Source organism: Scyliorhinus torazame, chromosome 3, assembly GCF_047496885.1.
Source record: "Scyliorhinus torazame isolate Kashiwa2021f chromosome 3, sScyTor2.1, whole genome shotgun sequence".
In the NCBI taxonomy this organism is placed as follows: domain Eukaryota; kingdom Metazoa; phylum Chordata; class Chondrichthyes; order Carcharhiniformes; family Scyliorhinidae; genus Scyliorhinus; species Scyliorhinus torazame.
In genome coordinates, this window is record NC_092709.1 from 251,441,727 (window position 1) to 251,466,110 (window position 24,384).

At 45.7% G+C, this 24,384-nt stretch overlaps 1 protein-coding gene across 10 annotated transcripts in view; it reads left to right on the plus strand.

Moving 5' to 3' along the window:
* The window catches only part of atosb (atos homolog b), a 180,277-nt gene that overhangs the window by 77,760 nt on the left and 78,133 nt on the right, over window positions 1–24,384 (plus strand). The window lies entirely within an intron of this gene.

Here is a 24,384-nt window from a genome sequence, read left to right on the forward strand (position 1 = left end):
AAAAGTCTAATGATGACCATGAGACAATTGCCGATTGTCGTAAAAAAACCACAGCTGGTTCACTAGTATCCTTCACAGAAGGAAACCTGCAGTCCTCACCTGGTCTGGCCTACATGTAACTCCAGATCCACAGTGATGTAGTTGACTCTCAGATGCCCTCTGAAATGGCCTAGCAAGCCACTCAGTTGTATCAAAACCAATAAATAGAAAAAAAACCGGATTGACTCCCTGGCATCAACCCAGGCACAGGGAACAACAAGGGAAAACACAGCCCTGTTGATCCTTCAAAGTTCTCCTTACTCCGGACCCCATGAAGTCTCATGGCTTCAGATCAAACATGGGCAAGGAAATCTGCAGATTGCCATGTACCATCCACTGTCAACTGATGAATCCGTGCTCTTCCATGTTCACCCTTGGAGAATGTACTCTGTGTGGGAGACTTTAATATCTTACTGACCCAGCCGGCCAAGTCCTAAGAACATAGCTGCTGACTGGGTCTGCGACAGGTAGTGAAGCAACCAACTACAGGGAAAAACATACCTGACCTCATCCTCACCAACCTGCCTGCCACAGATGCATCTGTCCATGACAGTATCTGCAGGGGTGACCACTGCAAGATCCTTGTGGAGACGAAGTCCTGTCTTCACATTGAGGGTAACCTCCATCGTGTTATGTGGTACTACAATTATGCTATATTGGATAGATTCAGAACAGATCTAGCGACTAAGAGGCACTGTAGGGATCTGTGAGGCGCTGTGGGCCATCAGCAGCCGAATTGCACTTGGCCACAATTTGTAACTTCATGTCTTGGAATATTCCCCACCCTACCATTTACCCTGGTTCAATGAAGAGTGCAGGAGGGTATGCCAGGAGCAGCACCAGGCATACCGAAACAGTGTCAACCTGGTGAAACTACAACTCAGGACTACTACATACCAAATGACATAAGCAGTATGTGATAGAGCTAAGCCATCCCACATCTAACGGATCAGATCGAACTCTGCAGCCCTGCCATATCTAGGTATGAATGGTGGTGGACAATTAAACCTCCTTGGAGGAGGAGACTCCACAAATTTGGGGGAGCCCACTACATCAATGAAAAAGACGAGGCTGAGATATTCACATTAATCTTCAGCCAGAAGTGCGGAATGGATGATTCATCTGTCTTTTCCAGAGGTCCCCAACATCACATATGTCAATCTTTAGCCAATACGATTCACTCCACGTGATATCAGGACATGGCTGAAGGCACTGGATACTGTGAAGGCTATGGGTCCTGATAATGGGATAGCTTTAAGCTCCTGAGGGTCACCATCGCCAACAGTCTGTCCTGGTCCACTCATGTTGATGCAATAGTCAAGAAAGCCCAACAACGTCTCTACTTCCTATGGAAGCGAAAGAAATTTGGTCTATCTGCATCGGCTTACTTCTACAGATTTGGATAGAGAGCATCCTATCCAGCTGCATCACAGCTTGGTATGGCAATTGCTCGGTCCAAAATCGTAAAAACTGCAGAGTGTGGTGAACTCGGCCAAATGCATCACATAAGCTTGCCACCCCCACATTGATTCTGTATACACCTCCCGCTGCCTCAGGAAGGCAGACAGCATTATCGGAGACCCCTCCCACAGGGATTGCCTTCTTCCAGACCCGCACATCCAGACATAGCAACAGCTTCTTACCCACAGTTACAAAACTCCTCAACGACTCCCCCTCAGACTGATCTGTTCCCTGTAAGAACACTATTCACAACGCCCTGTGTTGCTTTTCCTCATGATTTGCTTTGTTTGGCCCCTTGTTCCACACTGTAACCAATCACTGTTTGTCGATGTACCATTTGTCAATGTTGATTATTCTTTTTGTCTACTATGTACGTACTGTGTATGTTCCCTCGGTCGCAGAAAATACTTTTCACTGTACTTCGGCACATGTGACAATAAAACAAATCCAATATTCCGGCAATAGTACTTCTGCTCCTGAACTTGCCACACCCTGAGTCAAGCTGTTCCAGTACAACTACAACACTGGCATCTACCCAGCAATGTGGAAAATTGCCCCAGTGTGTCATGTACACAAGAATCAGGACAAATCCAACCTGGGCCAATTACTGCCTTATCAGTCTACACTCCATCATCAGCAAAGTGGCGAATCAAGTCATCAACAGTGCTATCAAGCAGCACTTGCCAATAGTCTGCCCACTGATGCTCAGCTTGGGTTTCGCTAGGGTCACTCATCTCCTGACCTTATTACAGCCTTAATTCAAACATGGACAAAAGAGGTGAATGCCAGAGGTGAGATGAGAGTGATTGCCCTTGATATCAAGGCATCATTTGATCGAGTATGACGTCAAGGAGCCCTAGTTGAATTGGAGTCAATGGGAATCAGGAGGAAAACTCTCCGCTGGTTGGAGTCATACCTGGCACGAAGGAAGATGGTTGTGATGTTTAGAGGTCAGTCATCTCCGCTCCAGGACATCACTGCAGGAGTTCCTCGGGTAGTTTCTTGGCACCTTCCTTCCAACGTAAGATCAAATGGAGGGGTGTTTTCTGATTGTGCAATGTTAAGCACCATTTGCGACTCAGTCCACATACAAATGCAGCAAGACCTGGACAATATCCAGGCTTGGACTGACAAGTGACCAATAACATTGGCGTCACAAAAGTGCCAGGCAATGACGGTCTCCAATAGGAGAGAATCAAGCCATCACCTATGACATTCCGTGACATTACCATCACTGAATTCCCCACAATCAACATCCTGGGAGTTACCATTGACCAGAAACTGAACTGGGCTAGCCATGTAAATACTGTGGCTACAAGAGCAGGTCAGAAGCTGAGAATTCTGTGGCGAATAACTTACCAACTGACTCCCCAAAGTCTGTCCACCATCTACAAAAGGCAAGTCAGGGTGTGATGGAATATTCTCCTTTTACCAGGATACATGATGCTATCCAGGACAAAGCAAGCCGCTTGATTTGCACCCCTTCCACAAATATTCATTCCCTCACCACCGATGCACAGTAGCAGCAGTTTGTACCATCTACAAAATGCACTGCAGGAACTCACCAAGGCTCCTTAGGCAGCACCTTGCAAACCTATGACCACTACCATCTACAATGACAAGGGCAGCAGACACGTGGTGGTATGGTGACACAGTGATTAGCACTGCTGCCCCACAGCACCAGAGACTCGCGTTTGATTCTGACCTCTGGTGACTGTGGAGTTTACATGTTATCCCTGTGTCTGCGTGGGTTTCCCCTGGTGCTCCAGTTTCTTCCCACAGTCCAAAGATGTACGGGTTAGGTGGATTGGCCATGCTAAATTTACCTCTTAGTGTCCAAAACGTTAGTTGGGGTTACGAAGATGGGGAGGGTTCGTGAGCCTGGAAAGGGTGCTCTTTCAGGGGTTCGGTTCAGACCTAATGGCCAAATGGTCTCCTTCTGCACTGTAGAGATTGTAGAGATTCTATGATCTATGGGATCACCACCACCTGGAAGTACCCCTCCAAGTCACTCACCATCCTGAATTGGAAATATCTCGTCATTCTTTCACTGGGTAAAAATCCTGGAACTCCCTCCCTAACAGCACAGTAGGTGTACCTAAACCACATGGACCGCAGTGATTCAAGGTGGCAGCTCACCACCATCTTCTCCAGGGCAATTGGGGATGGGCAATAAATGGTGGCATTGTCCGAAAAACCCACATCCTGTAAAAATGAATTTTAAAATAAAATGAAGTGCAATATATGCCTTGCTGGGATTTCCTCCACCACATCTTCCCTAATAGGCAAATAATTAACTAGCTGATGCTTGCTACCTCTGGTCATTTGATAAATGGCTACTTTTGGTAAATTACTGGCGGGCTGACAGCAATTGTGAATTAGAATGAGTCATCACCTTCCAGAAAACATTAGGACAAGAAAATGTTTAAATGAGAGGAGGAGCTCACTGAACTACTCTGAAACCTTTCAAGGTTCTGAAAGTAGATTTTAATAATGATAAAAGCAACCTGAGGGGTGTGCATGGAACTTCTCTCCGTTGCTGTTGCTTTGATTTTGCGATTTATCAATCTTAGCTCTGAAAGCTAACACCCAAATCATTTTGGAAGATGGAGTTGCAGATTTCAACAACCTTTTTTTATATGGAAAAAGTAGTTCCTGATCTCGCTCCTGAATACCGTAACTCTAATTGTAAGATTATGCACCCCCCTCGCCCCCATTCTTCACTCCTCTCAGATAATTTTAACATTTTAAACACTCAGCCAGATCAACCCTCATTTTCTGTACTCAAAGAAATACAAGCCAAGTTTATGTAACCTGTCCTCCTAATTTAACCCTAGAAGCTCCGATATCACTCCAGTGAACCTGTGCTATAACTCCTCTGGGGCTAATAGATCCTTCCTCATGTGGCATGACTGAAACTGAATGCAGTACTCCTTCATGGAGTAAAACCCCCTCTTTGGAGTCCCACCTCCTTGAGATTAAGACCAAAATTCCATTAGCTTCATTGATTTATTTTTCTGTCTGCCTTCTGGATTTGTTTACTTGGATTTATGTTTCTTCATTTCTATCTAATTACTAATTGCTTACCGTTCAGAAAATACTCAGATTTAACTTTCTTGGGTCCAAAGTAGATGACCTCGTATTTGTCTGATCCACTTGTGTGTGGTTTCATTTTAGAACGTACGATTATGAGTTAATTCATGGAATAATATGTATTTAAATGTATTTAACTAAATACTTTTCCATGAATGGTCTCCCATCTCCACACTCTAGTTATGTCCTGTATGATTTCATGACTTCATTATGATGTCAGTGGGTATCTAAACTTGAGTTTAACAGCAGTAGCCCAGTCCAATTTTAATACAATCCAATTTTAACACTGAAAAGAAATACAGATAAAGTACTGCTGAATGTTGTAACTGAACAATGTTAATATACAACCTAAATATTTTTGACTTTCTCACCTTGGAAAATCGAGGTGAACATCACAACCAGGGTTGAAAGAAATAGGAAGCAGAGAAATAGGTGATGCTAACTTGGCTTGTAAAAAAAAAAAAAGCCTGAGGATTATAGGGGGCAGAAAACGGGTGAGGAGTTTGCTGGTTAATATTAATTTAGGTCAAAGGAGACACTGTTCCTTTGTATTGCAGTGTTTGCTATGTTTCTAATGCTTTGAAAAAAGCACGACACATTGAGAACATTTGCAGATTGTACTTGCATTTCAATGCATTCTTTGAAAAGTGTGAAATAGCATATTTTGGAAAACTAGGCAGACAATTCTAATCTGTAAAATTGTCAGTGAAATGAGCGAATGGAAAGAAATATGATTTTTTTTTCCCAATCTCCCTTCACCAACCTGTCATCTTGGAGTTGGATGATGGAGGCTATTCTGTAATTAACAGAGTTATGTGCCATAAGCTTTTTCTGTATGAGATTTTCCCCCCACCATTTTAGCAGTAAAGTAACATGGGAACAGAATCCACCTGGCCACTAACTTCAATCTGCCATTTTATTTGCCACATGAAGTATTTTATTTTTTTGTTGGCCTAAAATTCTTCCTTTTCTTTAATTTTACCCCATGCCTTAATCTTTGATCTTTGGCAGAATATTTTTTTATTTTCGCAATCCTTTAACAGACCTGTTTTCCTGAGGTTCGAATTTGAAGATTATGTTCATTTGATCCAAGTTCATCTACTAGAGGCAAGAGCTATTTCCTGCATTCCCTGTCAGTTCTATTTTTTAAAACATCATTATCACTTTGCTCCTTAACCAATGAGACCTGGGCTGATAAGTGACAAGTTACATTCACCCTAGGCAATGACCATCTCCAACAAGAGAATCTAACCATCTCCCCTTGGCATTCAATGGCATTACTATTGCTTAATCCCTCACTGTCAACGCGCTGGGGGGTTACCTTTGATCAAAAACTGAACTGGACTAGCCATAGAGAATCATAGAATCCCTACACTGCAGAAGGGGGCCATTTGACCCATCGGGTCTGCACCAGCTCTCCGAAAGAGCACTCCACCCAGGTCCATGCCCCTGCCCTATCCCCGCAACCCCACCCAATCCGCACATCTTTGGACATGAAGGGGAAATACTAGCATGGCCAATCCACCTAACCTGCACATCTTTGGACTGTGGGAGGAAACCAGAGCACCTGGAGGAAACCCACGCAGGCTCGGGAAGAATGTACAAACTCCACACAGACAGTTACCCGAGGTCGGAATCAACCCGAGTCTCTGGCGCTGTGAAGGAGCAGCGCTAACCACTGTGCCACCATGCCGCCCTATCAGTACCATGGCTTCAAGAACCGTTCAGAGGCTGGGAATTCTATGACGAGACACATAAGGGCAGGAGTAGGCCATTCAGCCTGCTCCGCCATTTAATATGATCATGGCGCATCAGGCACTCCAGTATCTTTTGCACCCACTATCCCCATAACCCTTTACATTATTGTTAATATGAAATCTATCAATTTCTGCTTTAAACATACACAATGACAGAGCTTCCAAAGTCCTCTGTTGAGTAGAGAACTCTAAAGATTCACAATCTTTTGTGTAAAGTGATTTCTCTTCATCTCCGTTCTAAGTGGCATCCCCCTTATTTTGAAATTATGCCCTGGTTTTAAACTCCAACCAAGAGATCTTACCTGCATTCATCCTGTTTATCCTTTTAAGTATTTTGGAAGTCTGACACTATCCAGGACCTTCAACATTCATTCCCTCAACCACTGATCACAGTCGCAGTGTGTACAGCATGCAGTGCAGCAACTCACCAAAGCTTCTTCAACGTCTGCCACCTAGAAGGACAAGGGCAACAAATGCATGGGAACACCATCACTTCCAAACAGCACATTATTCTGATTTGGAAATATATCGTTGGATCAAGATCCTGGAACTCTACTTCCTAACAGGACTGTGGGTGTTCCTAAAACACATGGACTGCAGCAGTTCAAGAAGGCAGCTCACCACCACCATCTCAAGGGCAACTAGGTACGGGCAATAAATGCCAGTGACACCCGCAATCCCATGAACGAATATATTAAAAGAAACTCCCCATTTAACATTTCCGTACCATTGAAAAAGACACACTTTTTGTTATGCTATTAACTTTCAGTCCTAGCATAATCCTAATAAAATTTTTGCTGGATCTTGGTTTGAAAATGCTTTTTATAATGGAACACCTAGCAATGCATGGAATATTCGAATCATGGCCTTGCCATCAAACTTTTCAGATAACACAAAACCTCGAAATGTGGCAAACGATGAAGATAGCAACAGATTTCAGAAGGTGAATGGAATTGGTGGCTGTATATAGTGAATTTAGCTTCTCAAAAAGCTGTCGATAAGGCGCCACTCAAGATGAGATGGCACAGTGGTTTGCACTGCTGCCTCACAGTGCCAGGTACCCGGGTTCAATTCCCACCTTGGGTCACTGTGGAGTTTGTAGGTTCTCTGTGTGGGTTTCCTCCTGGTGCTCCGGTTTCCTCACAAAGCCCAAGGACGTGCAATTTAGGTGGATTAGCCATCCTAAATTGCCCCTTTGTATCCAAAGTTAGTTGGGGTTCTCCGGGGTAGGACGGGGAGTGGGACGAGGTAGGGTGTTCTTTTGGCGGGTTGGTGCAGATCCGATGGGTTGAATGGCCTCCTGCACTGTAGGGATTCTATTAACTCTCCTTCTATGAACTACGTTATTTGGGCCATTGGTATTATGGATAACATATATCAGCATTGATTCAAGATTGCTTAACAGACAGAAAAGGAGTGTGGAATGCAGGTTGTTTTTGGGTTGGTAGGGATTATCAAATTGGGTGCCGCACAGATCAGAACTTGGGTCTCACCTATTTACAAACTACATCAAGGACTAGATAAAGGAACGGAGTGTAATGTCTCCAATTTTAATGACCGTACAAAGTAAGATGTGAAGAGAATGCAAAGAGGCGGCAAAGAAACGTGAATGGACAAGAATATGGCAGATGGAATTTAATGTGGCAAGGTGTGAAGTTATCCACTTTGGTTGGAAAAATAAAAGTGGATTGCTTTTTAAGTGTTGAAAGGCTTGTTTCGACCTCTGGAGACCATTAACTTTTAAAAGGAAGGGCAGCACAGTGGCGGAACGGTTAGCACTGTTGCCTCATAGTGCTGAGGACCCGGGTTCGATCCCGCCTCCGGGTCACTGTCCGTGTGGAGTTTGCACTTTATCCCCGTGTCTGCGTGGGCTTCGCCCCCACAACCGAAAGATGTGCAGCTTAGATAATTGGTCACGCTAAATTGTCCCTTAATTCGGGGGGAAAAAAATAATTGGGTCCTCTAAATCTTTTCTTTTAAACTTTTAAAAGGAGAGATTCAAACACCCAATTATTAATTGAACGAATGGTTTCTCAGTCTGGAGAAAATCAAGTTCGCTCTGAGAGGACCAGTACAGGAATTCGCCCGGAGTTGGCAGCCGTTCACGATTTCTTCAAGGAAAATTGAACATCAGCAGTAAGGGGGTAAAGGTAAAAGTGGGGAGGGGAGGGGGGGGCGGGGAAGAAAACAGGAGGCATGGCGATGTTAGAATTGGACAGGGAACTTAGTATACGGGTGATTGGGGACAGGGCGGGAGAAGTGGGGGACGTGGTTTACTGTTTGTTGTTCTTCTAGGGGGTTGTGTGTGCGTCAGCCTGCACGGTTGTTTTAGAAATGTCAGTATGTCAAACTGAAAATTACAAATGCTTCATTAAAATATTTTCTAAACAAAAAAATTCATTGAATGAATGACGTTGAGATTTTGCTTTTTAAAACTTTTATTGTATCAAATGATTATAAAATGCTATTAGTTAAACATTACTTTCTTCTGTTAGCAATTTATACTCTTGAGAAATAAATGGTTCCTTGCTACTTTTGCACACTCTCTGTTACAGTACTTATAGGGAACAGTTCAAGTTACTCTCAGCTCCAATGGTTTACTTACTTAATTTCCCAGCTGGGTAAATGTTAATTCCAGAACTACCTGCCACTTAGAGGGTTGCACTGTAGATTTCTTCCTTTACCTCCAAACTTGCAAATATTCCAGCCTCCTTTAACTCCTCACAAACTTTATTTGATGAAATGTTTTTATTGATTTTCATATTTTATGGTACATAATTCCGTTGTCATTGAAAAAGCCAAAGTTTGCTAGTTCCTTCTGGGTGTGGGACGAGACCCCCCCCGCCACCGCCGCATACGGTGTGAGACGAGTATACATACGGACGTGTTTCGACCTGGAACGTTCTGGCTGTCTACCTGTTTCTTTCACCCCCATCCCCTGTGGCCAACGCCGCTCTATTGGCTTCTGGCTATGCTGCACGGTCTTGCAACAAGTTGGTGAACGACCTCCACTTCTTGTGGAAGCCCTCTTCCGACCCATGGATTGGTAAATTTTATTTTCTCCAGTTGGAGGATTTCTGACAGGTCGGACAGCCAGTCTGCAGCTTAGGATGGCGCAGGATTCTTCGGCAGGCGATCAGGGAGGCAAAGGCTAGGGCGTCGGCCCCCATCCTCCTTCAGAATTCTGGCTGGTCTGAGACCTTGAAGACCGCCACTTTTGGGCATGGCTTCACCCTCACCCCCACAACACTGGATATTCCCTCAAAGAAGGTTGTCCAGAACCCCAACCAGTCTGGGGCAGGTTCAAACATGTGGGTGTGGTTGGCTGGGTCTCTCTGGCACCGTTCACCTCCGGGAAGAACCTGTTCATGCAGGTTCTGGTTAGGTGCGCTCCGAGCACCACTTTTTGTTGCATTCGGCTTAGTTCTGCGCATGTGTAGGTGGAGTTTGCCTTGTTCAGTGCTTTGATCCAGAGTCTCCCTCCTTCCCCTCCCTCTCCCCCACCCATGAGCTTGATCTTCAATCTGTGCACAAGCTGCCACCAGCGTTCTGCATAGTGAATGACTGAGGCAGCATTTTCTCTGCTTTGCGTGCAAGCCTGGCTTGCTCTATATCTGGCTCTCTGCCTCGTAAGTTAGTTGAAAAACAGCAAATGCTGTCTGTCTCTGATATTCCTTGATTTAGAGGGAGGACCAATCCTCTAAATGGCTTCTTCTACCCTAATCCCCAGGGCACATGTTATTTAATGCATACATTACTTGCATAGCTAGAAAGCTAATTAATTATCATTGGTCCTAATTTCTTTTAATCTTGGAAGTAAACAAACAGTTTACAGTACACTGTTTACAACTTAATATCTGTCATACCTTTCTGACTTTGGGAAACAAGGGTTCTACTCCGTGTAGACTTCAAAACTGCTGTCCTTGTCCCCATGTGTAAATACCTTGCACCTTCCTCTCAACAAAACAACCTTGAATTCTTCTCTGATCTCTAACCATTAAATCACCCAAGCTGTATTGTCACACAGGCTCCAGCATACGCCTCGCAATCTCTTTCATCTACCCTATATTCAAAGATGCAACCCAAACTATAATAAAAGAGATAGCATTCATCAAAAAAAATCTTTTAAGCCTCACAATTGTAACATGCTGAGAAAAGTTGGTATTCAGAAGGATTGGAGTGCCTTCGACACAAATCAAAATAAGTTCATTAGCAGACACAGCAAGCAATTAGGAAAGCTTTTATTACAAAGGAATTAGAGAACAAATCATTCGACAGTTGTGTAGGGTCTTGATGAATCCACAGCTGGAGTACCGTATATAGTTTTGGTCTCCTGACCTCCGGAAGGAACTTTTTGCCTTGGAGCGAGTGCAATAAAAGTTGACTAGACTGCTTGCCGGGATGAGGGGTTTGACCCACAAGGGGAGGCAGTGGACCTGGGTACAGTAATATAATGTTACACGATTGGACTAGTAATCCAAACATTTGACAAATGATCCAGAGGCATGAGCTGAACTTAACTGACCCTGGGACGATGGGCTAGGAGGAGGACCGCTAATGCCAGGGAGCTGCATCCTGGCACAGCAACATTGATGGGGAAGTGGTGGGAACAGCAACTGATTGGAGGCAAGCACCAAATTTGAATGAAAGCCCAATTAAGGGCCATTTTTCCAGATCCACTAGCATGAGAGACCACTAGCGGTATGTAGGTAACCTCATAGGGGCTTCCTGAGGGCATTGGGGTACTCTCGAGGCTCCATGATGAAAAAGAGGGCTGGCAGTGGAAAAGGCTATCTGTGGTATCAACGCCATCATTGGAAGGATTGGCTTCACCCCTGCAAGAACCCTCAAAATGGAGGCTCATGTTTCCCTTACTACCTCAGCAATGGCCACCTCTCTCTGGCACTGCAGAGCTGTTGGTCCTTTGATTGGGCTGGCAGCATGGAAAGGCTGTTCAACTTCCTTAATTGCTTCTTCCTCTACCTGCTGGCTTCTGATTGCCCCATCCTTCCAAGATTGTTGAGGAAGTTTTGCTACTCCTGAAAAATTCTCTAATGTCAGAGCTTCCCACTTCCAGCAAGATCACTCGCATGATTTCAAATTTTATCATGGCTGCCTGGACATTTAAATTCAATTTTCTAAATAAATATGGGGACCATGGTGAACATGAAACTTGCGAATTGTCATAAAACTCCTCTAGTTCTCTAATCTTCATTTCAGAAAGGAAACCTCCCATCCTTACCTGATCTGGCTTGTGCCTCCAGATCCACTGTAATGTGGTTGACTCTTAACTGCCCTCTGAAATCGATTAGCAAGCCACTAAGCATTCAGGAAGATATCTCACCACTTATCCAAGGGAGTGAGGAACAGGGATAAACATTGGCCTTTCCAATGACTTTCACACCCTGTGAACTAATGAAGAAGAAACCTATTTGGCTATATTCTCTAGAATTTAGAAGAATGAAAGGTGATCTCATTGAAACACACACAACTTGCGAGGTTTGATATGGTACATGCTGGGACAATATTTGGCCAGCTTTGGAGTCTAGAACTTAGGGACCTCAGTAAGGATTTGCCAATTAAGTACTGAGAATGAGAACTTTCTTCATTCAAAGCATTGTGCAGCTTTGGGATTATCTGTCCACACAGCTGTGGGTGATTAGTTTGTTGAGTAAATGTAAATGTCACCACAGTGGACCAGAGGCTGGTCTGGAGAGCTGACTGGTGGTGATTTAACCCGAGGGTCACCACACCTCAGATGAGGGGCAAGGTTGAGAAGGCAGGGCCTCGGCTGCTAGGGGAATTGTTGGTGTCACTCCGCATCGTGAACCAGACGTCCAGCCAACTAAGCTAACCAAGCCTCATTCTTTCAGTATATTCAAAACGGATCATTGATTTTTTTGGGGGGGATATTAACAAATATCGAGATGAAGTATATAGAATCATGGAGCAGGCTCGAAGGATGAATGGCCTGTTCTTGCTCCTATTTCTTGTGATCATCTTGGGTTCTAAACTGCAAGTTTTTTTTCATGTGCGCCTTCTTTCCTTGCCATTCCTGGATCACAGTAGCTATGTATCAGGAAGGTTGTTCATGCACCCAGAAAGGCAAGAAAATCTCTGATGTAGCAGAGTCCAATTGCTTGTTCAATGATTCAAATGTTCTTGCCTCCAATGTTCAATTCAAGGTTCCAGTCCAGGTACTGATTGGATTGTTGTGAAGGAGGACTTATTTTTTTAAAACTATTTTTATTCAGAAATGTTTTAATTATGACAGGGTAAAACAAAGCAATAATGTATAACAAACACCCATGAAAAATACATCGATCCCCAACCCCACACTCCCATAAACAAACAAAACTTACAAATCAGTCCCCCCCCCCCCCCACCAACTGATAGTGACTAATTCCCTGAAAAAGATGAATCATAAAATAGAGTAGAATTTACAGTGCAGAAGGAGGCCATTCGGCCCATCGAGTCTGCACCAGCTCTTGGAAAGAGCACCCTACTTAAGGCCACGCCGCCACCCTATCCCCATAACCCAACCTAAACTTTTGGACACTAAGGGGCAATTTAGCATGGCCAATCCACCTGACCTGCACATCTTTGGACTGTGGGAGGAAGCCGGAGCACCCGGAGGAAACCCATGCAGACACGGGGAGAAAGTGCAAACTCCACACAGTCACCTGAGGCTGGAATTGAACCCTGGACTTGGTGACTAGCAGTGCTAACCACTGCCCAAAAAGACTGCCACCTCGATTAAAATCCTTCAACCGACCCCTTAATGGTGTCCCCCCATTGTTGCTGGATTAGTAATCCAGAGACCCAGAGTCGTGCTCTGGGGTTCCGGGTTCAAATCCCACCATGGCAGATGGTGAAATTCGAATTCAATAAAAACAAACCTGCACTTAAAAGTCTAATGATGACCATAAACCCATTGTCAATTTTTGTAAAAACCTATCTGGTTCACTAATGTTCTTTTAAGGAAGGAAATCTGTCGTCCTTACCTGGTCTGGCCTACATGTGACTCCAGATCCACAGCAATATGGTTGGCTCTTAAATGCCCTCTGGGATGGGCAATAAATGCTGGCCCAGCCAGTGATGCCCACATCTCATGAACACATTTTTTAAAAATCCAGTCATGGTGCTGAAAAAGGAGACCCAGGAATGTGCAGGTTTAGGGCAAGACCAAGTATGATTGGCCGGTCCCCGAGCACAGCAATCCCATCTATTTTGGGGTTGTTTTAGTTCTGTTTCTCTTTTGCATGGTGAAAATGATGAAAATATGGCAAATAAAAATATATTTTTTTAAATCCCACCTAACCGCCACCCCAAGAGGAAACCACTCACCCGCACCCTCTGCACCACTTTGAACTGGGTCAAACTGACCCTAGCACAGGAGGATGTGGAGTTGACCCCATGAAGGGCCTCACTCATCACCCCCCCCCCCCTCAAATAAAAAACTGGACAGAGTTTACCCTCCCACTTTCTCTTTACTTCCTCCAATGAAGCCTGCTCCGTTGGCAGGATCTGGCAGGTGCACGGTGGCACTGTGGTTAGTACTGCTGCCTCACAGAGTCAGGACCCGGGGTCAATTCCAGCCTCGGGTGACTGTCTGTGGGGAGTTTGTATGTTCTCCCCGTATCTGTGTGGGTTTTTTCCGGGCGCTCCGGTTTCCTCCCACAGTCCAAAAGATATGCAGTTTAGGTGGATTGGCCTTGTTAAATTGCCGCTTATGTGCCCAAAAGGTTATGTAGGGTTACTGGTTTACAGGGATGGACTGGGGGCGTGGGCCTGGATAGGGTGCTCTTTCAGAGGGTCGGTGCAGACATGATGGGCCGAATGGCTTCCTGCACTGTTGAGAATCTATGAATCTGGCCATAGATATCTGAAGTCCTCTCCTTGCCCAACTCGGCCAGAGACAGGACCCTGTCAAAGAGCGAGGGCAACGAGAAACAAAGGAATCCTCTTACCCAAAAGTTGCGAACCTGCAAGGACCTCCTGAATACATTAGTTCTCGGGAGCTGGAACTTCTCCAACAACTCCTCCATACCGGCGAACCTCCCTTCAATACCCATGTCCCCAAATCTCTCCCTCCCCCAAACCCTGAACAATAAAACCAAGCCAGACAGCACAAACAAATGGTTCCTGCAAATAGAGGCCAACACTGACATGGAGCCCAGTCTAAAATGCTGCCTAAACTACCTCCAAATCCTTAAAGTGGCTACCGACAATAAGCGATTTTCATTTCATTTCATTTCATTACCTTGTGAGTTTTGCAGGGGAAACCTGAAGCAGAGCAGTGACCAGGGCCATCAGAACCTATGTAGGATCCCTAAATCACCCCCCCCCCCCCCCCCAATAATAAGAGTATTCGGTAATGCCAAATCCCCCTCTCTCTTTAGTAACGTCCTATGAATCCGTGGGGTCTTGCCCGCCCAAATAAAGGAGGATGCCATTTTAGTGACCCAACAAAACAAAGATTTGGGGAGAAAAACTGGGAGACGCTGAAATAAAAACAAAAACCTCGGGAGGGCATTCATTTTGAATTTTTGATTATGGGGATTCCCTGGGGAGTTAATTAGATTTCAGCTTCGTAAGATGATGTGGGCAGCACAATAGCACAGTGGGTAGCACTGTTGCTTCACAGCTCCAGGGTCCCAGGTTTGATTCCTCCTTGGGCCACTGTATGTGTGGAGTCTGCACTTTCTCCCCGAGTCTGCGTGGGTTTCCCCCGGGTGCTCCGGTTTCCTCACACATTGAAACTATCGTGGAGGAGGTGTTATTGTTTACCCTTACTATATGTGGTCTATGGTTCAGGAAGTCGAATATTCAGTTGCAGGGGGAGGAGCCAAGTTCCAGGTTTTGGATATGAGCTTGGCAGGGATTATGGTGTTGAAGGCGGAGCTGTAGTCAATGAATAGGAGTCTGACAGTCTGCACCCCATCCGCCAAGGACAGAGGGAGGACACCCCACCTTTGCAAGTCGGCCTTGACCCCATTCACCAGACTAGCACGTTTGTGGAGTAAGGCCCAATCTTGGGCCATCCGGATTCCCAGATAACAGAAGCTAGCCATGGCCAGGTGGAACAGCAACTTCTCCAGATCAGCTCCCTTCCCTCCCTGGGGGATTCACCAGAAAGTATTCACTTTTGCCCAAATTCAGCTTCTACCCCGAGAAGAAAGCCCCCCCCCCCCCCCCCCCCCCCCATCCCCTCCTGCCCAGTGACCCACTGCATGATCTCAATGCCATGCCCAGCAAACAAAAGAGGAGACCATAGACAACCCTGCTATGTATCCCTGTTCAATTGAAAGTAACCCAAACTCAGGCCGTTCGTACACACACTCGCAGTGTATCTTGTATAGCTCTCGATAAAAGACCTCAAACGCCGCATTAACCTTCCCTGAGGGGAGAGATACAAAAGAGACCAGAGGGGAAATTTCTTCACACAGAGGATGGTGAGCATCTGGAACAGGCTGCCAGGCAGTGGTAGAGGCGGGTACAATTTTGTCCAGTTACATGGGCAGGGTGGGTTTTGAGGGATATGGGCTAAATGCGGGCAAGTGAGACTAGCTTAGTGATAGAAACTGGGCAGCATGGACAAGCTGGGCGGAAGGGCCTGTTTCTATGCTGTAAGCATGTATGACTCTATGGGCAGAAACCAACCCGGCACTCAAATCCCTTATCTGCACTATCTCTTGGGAGACAGCCACTGCCTCAGCTGATGTGCCAAAACACGACTAGCCGCCTTCCCATATTCGTAGAAGGTTCCCCTCTAGTGCCACAGCTGGTTCACTGCCTTGCCCCTCAAGAGCAACTCAAACTCCGGCTACAGTTTCTTCCTACTCGCCAGCAACTTCATTATTGGAGCAATTGAGTACTGCAGTCCACCTCGAGAATGGAATACACCAGCCTCTGCCTCTCCACCCTACCAGATTTATACATATTTGCCTTGTAAGATATTATCTCTCCCCTAACCCTGCCTTCAGAACTTCGCACAACATGGAAGGTGAAACCACCTCATTCATATTGAGCTCCACATATTCCCCAATGTCAGAGGATATACGCTCACAGAATCTCTTGTCCGCCAGCTATACCATGCCCAACCTCCACGGGGGCTGCTGAGCGGGGCCTCACTCCAACATCAATTCCACAAAGTGCAGAGGATGATCCAAGACCTCACCACAGAATTAGTTGACGCTTCGGAGAAGCCAATAGACCAAAATGGCACCGGTGTCCCTCTAGGGAGGTTTGCTAGTGCTGTTGGAGAGGGTTTAAACTAACTTGGCAAGGACCTGGGATCCTGAGGGAAGGTTCAACAGGTATAGATAAATGCACAGCCAAAATTAGAGGAGATATCAAGTGAGTCAGGAAGGCATAGAATGTCTAGACCAGGGAGTTTCGCAAACTTGGATAGTGTTTATTTTAATACGAGGAGTCTGCTGAACATGGCAAATGAATTGAGGCCACAAATTAAAACATGGGTATCTTGAGCGGGATTCTCCCCTACCCGGTGGGGCGGGGGGTCCCGGCTGGACGGAGTGGCGTGAACCACTCCGGCGTCGGGCCGCCCCAAAGGTGCGGAATCCTCCGCATCTTTAGGGGCTTGGGCCGCCCCGGAGTGGTTGGCGCCCTGCCAGCTGGCGTGGAAGGCCCTTGGCGCCATGCCAGCCGGGGCCAAAGCGACTCCGCCAGCCGGCGTGAGACCGTGCATGCGCGGGAGCATCAGCAGTTGCTGACGTCATCCCTGCGCGTGGGGGGGGGGGGTCACCTACGCGCCGGCCATGGCGGAGGCTGATGGTCGGCGCGTAGGAAAAGAGTGTCCCCATGGCACAGGCCCGCCCGTGGATCGGTGGGCCCTGATCGCGGGCCAGGCCACCGTGGGGGCACTCCCCGGGGCCAGATCGCCCCACGTTCCCCCCCCCCCCCCCCGGACCCCGGAGCCCGCCTGCGCCGCCAGGTCCTGCCGGTAAGGGACCTGGTTCAATTTACGCCGGCGGGACAGGCATAGACCGCCCATCGCGGGCCAGAGAATCGCCGGGGGGGGGCCCGACGACCAGCGCGGCGCGATTCCCGCCCCCGTCGAATCTCCGGTGCCGGAGAAGCCGGCGGGGGCGGAATTCACGCCGCCGCCCCCCCCCCCCCCCCCCCCCCCCCCCCCCCCCCCCCCCCCCCCCCCCCGCCAGCGATTCTCCGACCCGGCGGGGGGACCCGGCTGAATTCGCCACACTCTGCAGTTTCTTGCGATCTTGGGCCGAGCAGTTGCCATACCGAACTGTGATGCTGACGGATAGGATGCTCTCAATGGCACATCTGTAGAAGTTTGCGAGAGTCGATGCAGATAATGCTGAATTTCTTTTGCTTCCATAGGAAGAACTAGAGACAGTGTTTGGCTTTCTTGACTGTTGCATCAACGTGAGTGGACCAGGACAGATTGTTGGTGATGGTGTCCCCCAGAAACTTAAAGCTATCGACCATCTCTACTTCGGAGCCATTGATGCAGACAGTGGGGGGTGGTGTCGTGCAACGCTTCCTGAAGTCGATGATCAGTTCCTTGGTCTTTCCGACATTTGGAGAAAGGTCGTTTTCGGTACACCATGCAGCCAAGTGGTCTATCTCCCTTCTGTAGTCTGATTTGTCGTTGTTTGAGATACGGCCCACCACAGTTGTATCATCTGTAAATTTATATATTGAGTTGGAGTTAAATCTTGCCACACAGTCATGTGTGCACAGGGAGTACAGTAGAGGACTGAGCTCACATCCTTGCGGTGCCCCAGTGTTGAGGACTATTGTGGAGGAGATGCTGTTGCCTATCCTGAAGATTGCGGTCTGTTGGTTCAGGCATAATTTCAAAATTTGTAGAGATATGAAGATTGGAAATGCCTTGAACTTGTTTAGAATTTCTCCCTTTTGAATATCCTTTTGGAAGTGTAGGAACAGAAGGACCCCTGTGTATAGGTACATAAGTCATTGAAAATGGCAGGGCATGTTGAGAGACCAGTTAATAAAACATAATATCTTGGACTTTATTAATAGGGGCATTGAATACAAGAATAAGGAGGTTATGTTGGACTTGTACAAGACGCAGTTTAGGCCTCATCTGGAGTATTGCATCCAGTTCTGGCCACCATACTTGAGGAAGAATGTGAAAATATTAGAGAGAGTACAGAAAAGATTTACAAGAATGATTCCAGGGATAAACAACTGTCACTCTGGGGATGGATTGGAGAGGTGGGACTGTTTTCCATGGAGGGACAAAGGCTGGGAGGAGACTTGAAACAAGGTATTCGAGATCCTGATGGGTGTGAACAGTGTAAATAGTGAGAAACTGTTGTCACTCGAGAGCATCAGGAGCTCGAGGGCACAGATTCAAAATAATTAGAAAAAGGAGTAAAAGTGTTGTGCGAATAAGTTTATTCCCTTCCCAGATGGGAATTGGATTGCTATCCGAAAAGAAAGAATGGGCAAGGTTACAGGGATAAAGCAGGGGAATGGGACTATAGATAGAATGCTCTTTCAGAGAGCCTGTGCAGACACAATAGGCCGAATGGCCTCCTGCACTGTCAGGATTCTGTGAATGTGCACGGCAAGGTGTCTCTGCTCTTTTTCCCTCCTCAATATCCTATCATTTATTGTGCGTTGCCTTGTTTATATAGCGGGTGGGATTTGCCAGCAGGAAACTCCAGTCCTGTGCCGCGGACTGGTTTCCCGGCGACGAGGGTGCTGTCAACGGGAAATTCCGTTGACAATGGCGGGGTTCGGTAAATCCCTCTGGCGGGCTGCCTGTCCTGTGTAAAAACACACAGCAAGGTGGTTGGTAAGTCCCACCCATAATCTTGTACTTCTCCAGTTGGTTCTGTTGGTTGAATTCCAATTGCCACTTTTCTGCCCACCTGACCAGTCCATTGGTATCTTCCTGCAGTCCACAGCTTTCTTATTATCAACCACATTTTCCTGTATTATGCTCTCTTGTTCGAAATTGTTAATTTCTCTTGTATTGAATTCCTTTATCATGTTAAATACCTCACTTAAATCATCACCCAACTTTCTAATTCCAGTGAATACAAGCCAAGTTTATGCCTCCTGCCTTCATCATTTAACTGCTTAAGCCCCAGTTTCGTTCTGGTGAATATATACGGTGTCCCCTTTCTGACGTTTGATGCCAAAACTGTACTCGATGCTCCCTGTCTTGGCATCTGACGGCTCTGTGAAACAAAAACATCACTTTTTCATATTTGAATTCCAACCCCCTTGTGATTGGGTCAAACATTTCACCAGCTTTCTTGATTACTTTTTGTACCAATGTGCTAGCTTTTGTTGATTTGTGTATATGGACACCAAAAAATCCCTTTGCTCATCCACAGAACCTAGTTTGTCACTGTGTTCCAATTTGCCTTTCTCAATCCAGAATGGATGATCTCAAACAGCTTTCTTTAGATTTGCTTCATAATGCTCATGATAGTTACCTATACCTCTCCCAAATCACTTCAATGAATGCACTCCAGGTATCAAAGTAAAGCTTTACAAATTTAAAATGTCGCTGAAAAGACACTTGGAGGAAAAAGTGCAGCAATTATGTTTGAAAATCAAGTGAGCAAGGATTTTACATGAATAGTCTTTGGAATTTTCATTGTTTTTCAAATATGCCAGCACATGATTGACCAAGTATGTTCCACAAAATGCAGACAAATGATACTTTGATAACAGCAAGAGAAGGTGTAAGAAATTAAATTGAAGTGAGGCCTTTACTCACCTAACTTATTTTGGTTGGTTGGACTTTAACCAATCCATCATAATAAGCAATTGTATATTTATCTTTAAAAATTGATAAATACAGTGGTATGAAGCCTGCAACTATTTTCATTCTTATTCAAGCATCTACTCAAGCTGCAGCCATACAACAAAATTAACCTATGCATAAGTTTGCATTGATGTGTTCTTCAAACACGGCAAATATGAGAAAATAAAATGTAATAATTTTCTATTCTCATAGAATTTACAGTGTAGAAAAAGGCCATTTGGCCCATCGAATCTGCACAGGCCCTTGGAAAGAGCACCCCACTTAAGCCCACACCTCCACCCTATCCCAGTAACCCCATCTAACCTTTTTGGACAGGACAATTTAGCATGGCCAATCCATCTAACCTGCACATCTTTGGGCTGTGGGAGGAAACCGGAGCACCCGGAGAAAACCCACGCACACGCTGGGAGAACGTACAGAGTCCGCACAGACAGTGACCCAAGCCGGGAATCGAACCTGGGACACTGGAGCTGTGAAACAACAGTGCTGTGCTAACGTGCTGGCATATTTTGCACAACAATTGGAAATCAATTTTCCTGTGCTCTAAATTTTTCAAGTGTCAAGCATTCCAAGGACAAGTATTGCATGTTTTGTAAGCATATCATCCAGGTTTGCTCACCACTGCAGCACTGGGAGAGTGGTGCATTTTAGGATGCTGTCCTTGGGATAAGTCAGTCACCAGAAATACTATTTGTCTGTTTGGATGGATGTGAACTTCTTGTTCGATTTGAACTAGTGCATGAAGTTCTCTCGCTATCATCATTTAACCCACTAAAATAAATTCATGTGTTGTTTGTGTGATTGTGAGGGTGTGTCATTTCCTTTGCATAAGTCATTTAATGCCATAGAAATTAATTGAGCGATTCTTTGAGATTCATTTGAATAATGTGATCAGAATTCTATTATTTCAAATATTAAATATTTCCTGTACTCAAACTGGTATAACCTTTCCATTTTAAGATATAACTCGCCTTAATGGCTTGTAAGGGCAAACTGGCCATCTGTTTCAGTGTGCTGGTTAGAAACTTGAGCTAAGACTACCCAATCATACTTTATTTAAAGACTTGTAGATTCCAGGGTGAGGAGGCTGTTTAAGAGGTAAAACAGATAAGGTGGGATTCCCTATTTGGGAGACTATGGTCCTCCGCCGAGCTGAATTGCAGCCGGTTTACGATCCCCCTGGGAACACAACCCAGTAAGCAATTCCATATTCCTTGCCATGCAAATTCATCCATAGCTTGGAGTATGAGGAATTCCCTATTCCCTATGGGAGGGGTGGGGTCCCTAGTGGGGAGGGGGGGGGAATGTCCCCCTATTACAGGGGTCCCCCTATTACTGTTGGAGGGGGGGGGTCCCCACCCCATTACAGGAGTCCCTGGAGGGGTGGGTGGTTGGTCCTCATATGGGATGGGACCCTGCTTGGGATGGGGGGTGGTGGTGTTCAGTCCCCTATTGGTGGTGGTGGGGGGGTGTTGATCTCTGGTAGAGGAGGCCTGGTTGGACAGTGCATTGTTGGAGGGACGGGTGGGCCTCGAGTGTTCTCAAGTGATCCACGCCCACGAGATTCCTGGCTGTGGGGACCAGAGAATCATGGGAGGCCGGGGAATAGGGCGTCAGGCCTGCTAAATGGATGCAAATGGGTCATTGCAACCCACTTGATTTATTTGCATGCGCTGCTGGCATGGACCTCGTTTCCGCCGCCAGGGGGAGGTCGAAGCATTGCGATCGGGTCGGCACTCTGTGCGGATCCTGATTTTGCCCCAATGCCCGATTCTCTGTCCCATCGGGGAAAGTGATCCAGGTGTCCCAGGATGGAGAATCTGGCCTATAATATTTTCATTCACCACACCACTTAGGCATTAAACATTTGAAATGCCACTTTTACTTACTGTTCTAAAGTTAAGTTCTGATTTTCTGAGACCATGGTGAACTCAGTCTCTGCAAAAATAAGTAACTCTTATTCCTGCTAACTGAGGCTGTTGAAGTCCAGCATCAAGCATGTGTTCTGGTGAGAATGGGGAAGGGGGTTTTGCTGTCAACACACTTTTTACTTTTAAGTTGACATCAGCAAGAATTGCTGAAGCAATTGAGTCAGGCCCCTTCGGCCTCTTTTCAAGAGAAAAGAGATCCATCACAGCGATTCTTTCTTGATATGGATACGCAAGTATTTCAAGGATCATCCTTATACATCTTGTCTGTACCCTCTCCATCCATCCTATAGTATAGTGACCAGAACTGCACGCAATTCTGATGTGGCCCATAGTGTGGTCGATCTAAGGTTCAGTACATATTTAGCATAATGACTCTACTTTTCAATTCTCTAGAAATAAAGCTTGAGTGCTTGGTTTGCTTTTTGGCCCATCTTTCATGATTGGTGTGTGTACATGGAAACATACATAGAAAATAGAAGCAGGAGGAGGCCATTCAGCACTTCGAGCCTGCTCCACCATTCATTATGATCACGGCTGATCATCAAGATCAATACCCTGATCCCACCGTTTCTCTCCTCCCCCCCCCCCCGCCCCATATTCCTTGATCCCTTTAGCCCTACGAGCTACATCAAATTCCTTCTTGATTTGCACAACGTTTTGGCCTCAACTATTTTCTGTGGCAGTGAATTCCACAGATTCATCACTCTCTGGGTGAAGAAATCTTTCCTCACCTCAGTTCTAAAAGGTTTACCCCTTATCCTCAAACTATGATTCCTAGTTCTCGATGCCTCAGCCATCGGGAGCATTCTTTCTGAATCCACTCTGTCTAATCCTGTTAGAATTTTGCAAGTTTTTATGAGATCTCCTCTCACTCTTCTAAACGCCAATGAAAATAATCCTTTCCAATTTAGTCGCTCCTCATATGACAGTCCCACCATTCCTGGAATCAGCCTGGTAAACCTTTGCTGCATTCCCTCCATAGCAAGAACATCCCCCCCCCGCCCCCCTCAGATAAGGACACCAAAACTGCACAGTACTACAGGTGAGGCCTCACCAATGCCCAATACAATTGCAGTCAAACATCCCTAATCCTATACTCAAATCATCTCACTATGATGGCCAACATACCATTTGCCTTCTGCTGTTCCCATGTGATTAGTTTCAACGACTGATGAATGAGGATGACTGATGCATGAGGACACCAAGGTCTCGTTGAGTATCCATCTCTTTCAATTTACACCCATTCAAATAATCTGCCTTCCTATTTTTGCGACCCAAGTGGATAATCTCACATTTATTCACAATATACTGCATCTGACATGCATATGCCCACTCACTCAGCCTGTCCAAATCATGCTGAAGCATCTCTGCATCCGCCTCACAGCTCACCCTCCCACTCAACTGTTCTGTGAGATCCTTTTGTTCCACTAGACTTGCACTGTCCAAATAATAATTGACCTCCCTATTCTTCCGACCAAAATGTACCACCTCTCATTTATGTATTGAACTGCATTTTCCAAATATTTTTCAATTTTGCCAGTTTAGTAATGTCCTCATAATTTTTGACAGTTTCTCAGTATTGACTACTATCCTCAAATTTGGCATTGTCTGCAAATTTAGAAATTGTTTTTAATTCCAAAGTTCAAATTGTAAATTTTGAACAGCACCGTGATCCCAGCACTAATCTTATTGCCACTCTGAATAATTACTCTTTACATCTCGTCTACCTTCTGTCAATCCATTCTACCATTTGTCCTCTGACTCCGCATTTTCTGACCTTATTCATTCATCTATTATGGGACACCCTATTAAGGTTGTTTTCTCAAAATCCAGATAAATTACATCTACTGCATTGCCATTGTCTACTGCTCGCCCTTCAAAAAGTTTAATAATCTTGGTGAAGTAGTATTTTCCCTTCTAAATCCTTGCTAACTATTCATGATTACATTTCTCCGGGAGGAACATTAGCACAGTGGTTAGCACTGTTGCATCACAGAGCCAGGGTCCCAGGTTCGATTCCGGGTTGGGTCACTGTCTGTGGGGAGTCTGCACATTCTCCCCGTGTCTGCGTGGGTTTCCTCCGGGTGCACTGGTTTTCTCCCACATGTCCTGAAAGACATGCTGTTAGGTGAATTGGACATTCTGAGTTCTCCCTCAGTGTATCCAAACAAGCTCCAGAGTGTGGCGACTAGGGGATTTTCACAGTAACTTCATTGCAGTGTTAATGTAAGCCTACTTGTGACCCTAATAAAGATTATTATTATTATTTCTAGATTTTTTTGATTTAATTTATTTATTGGCACGT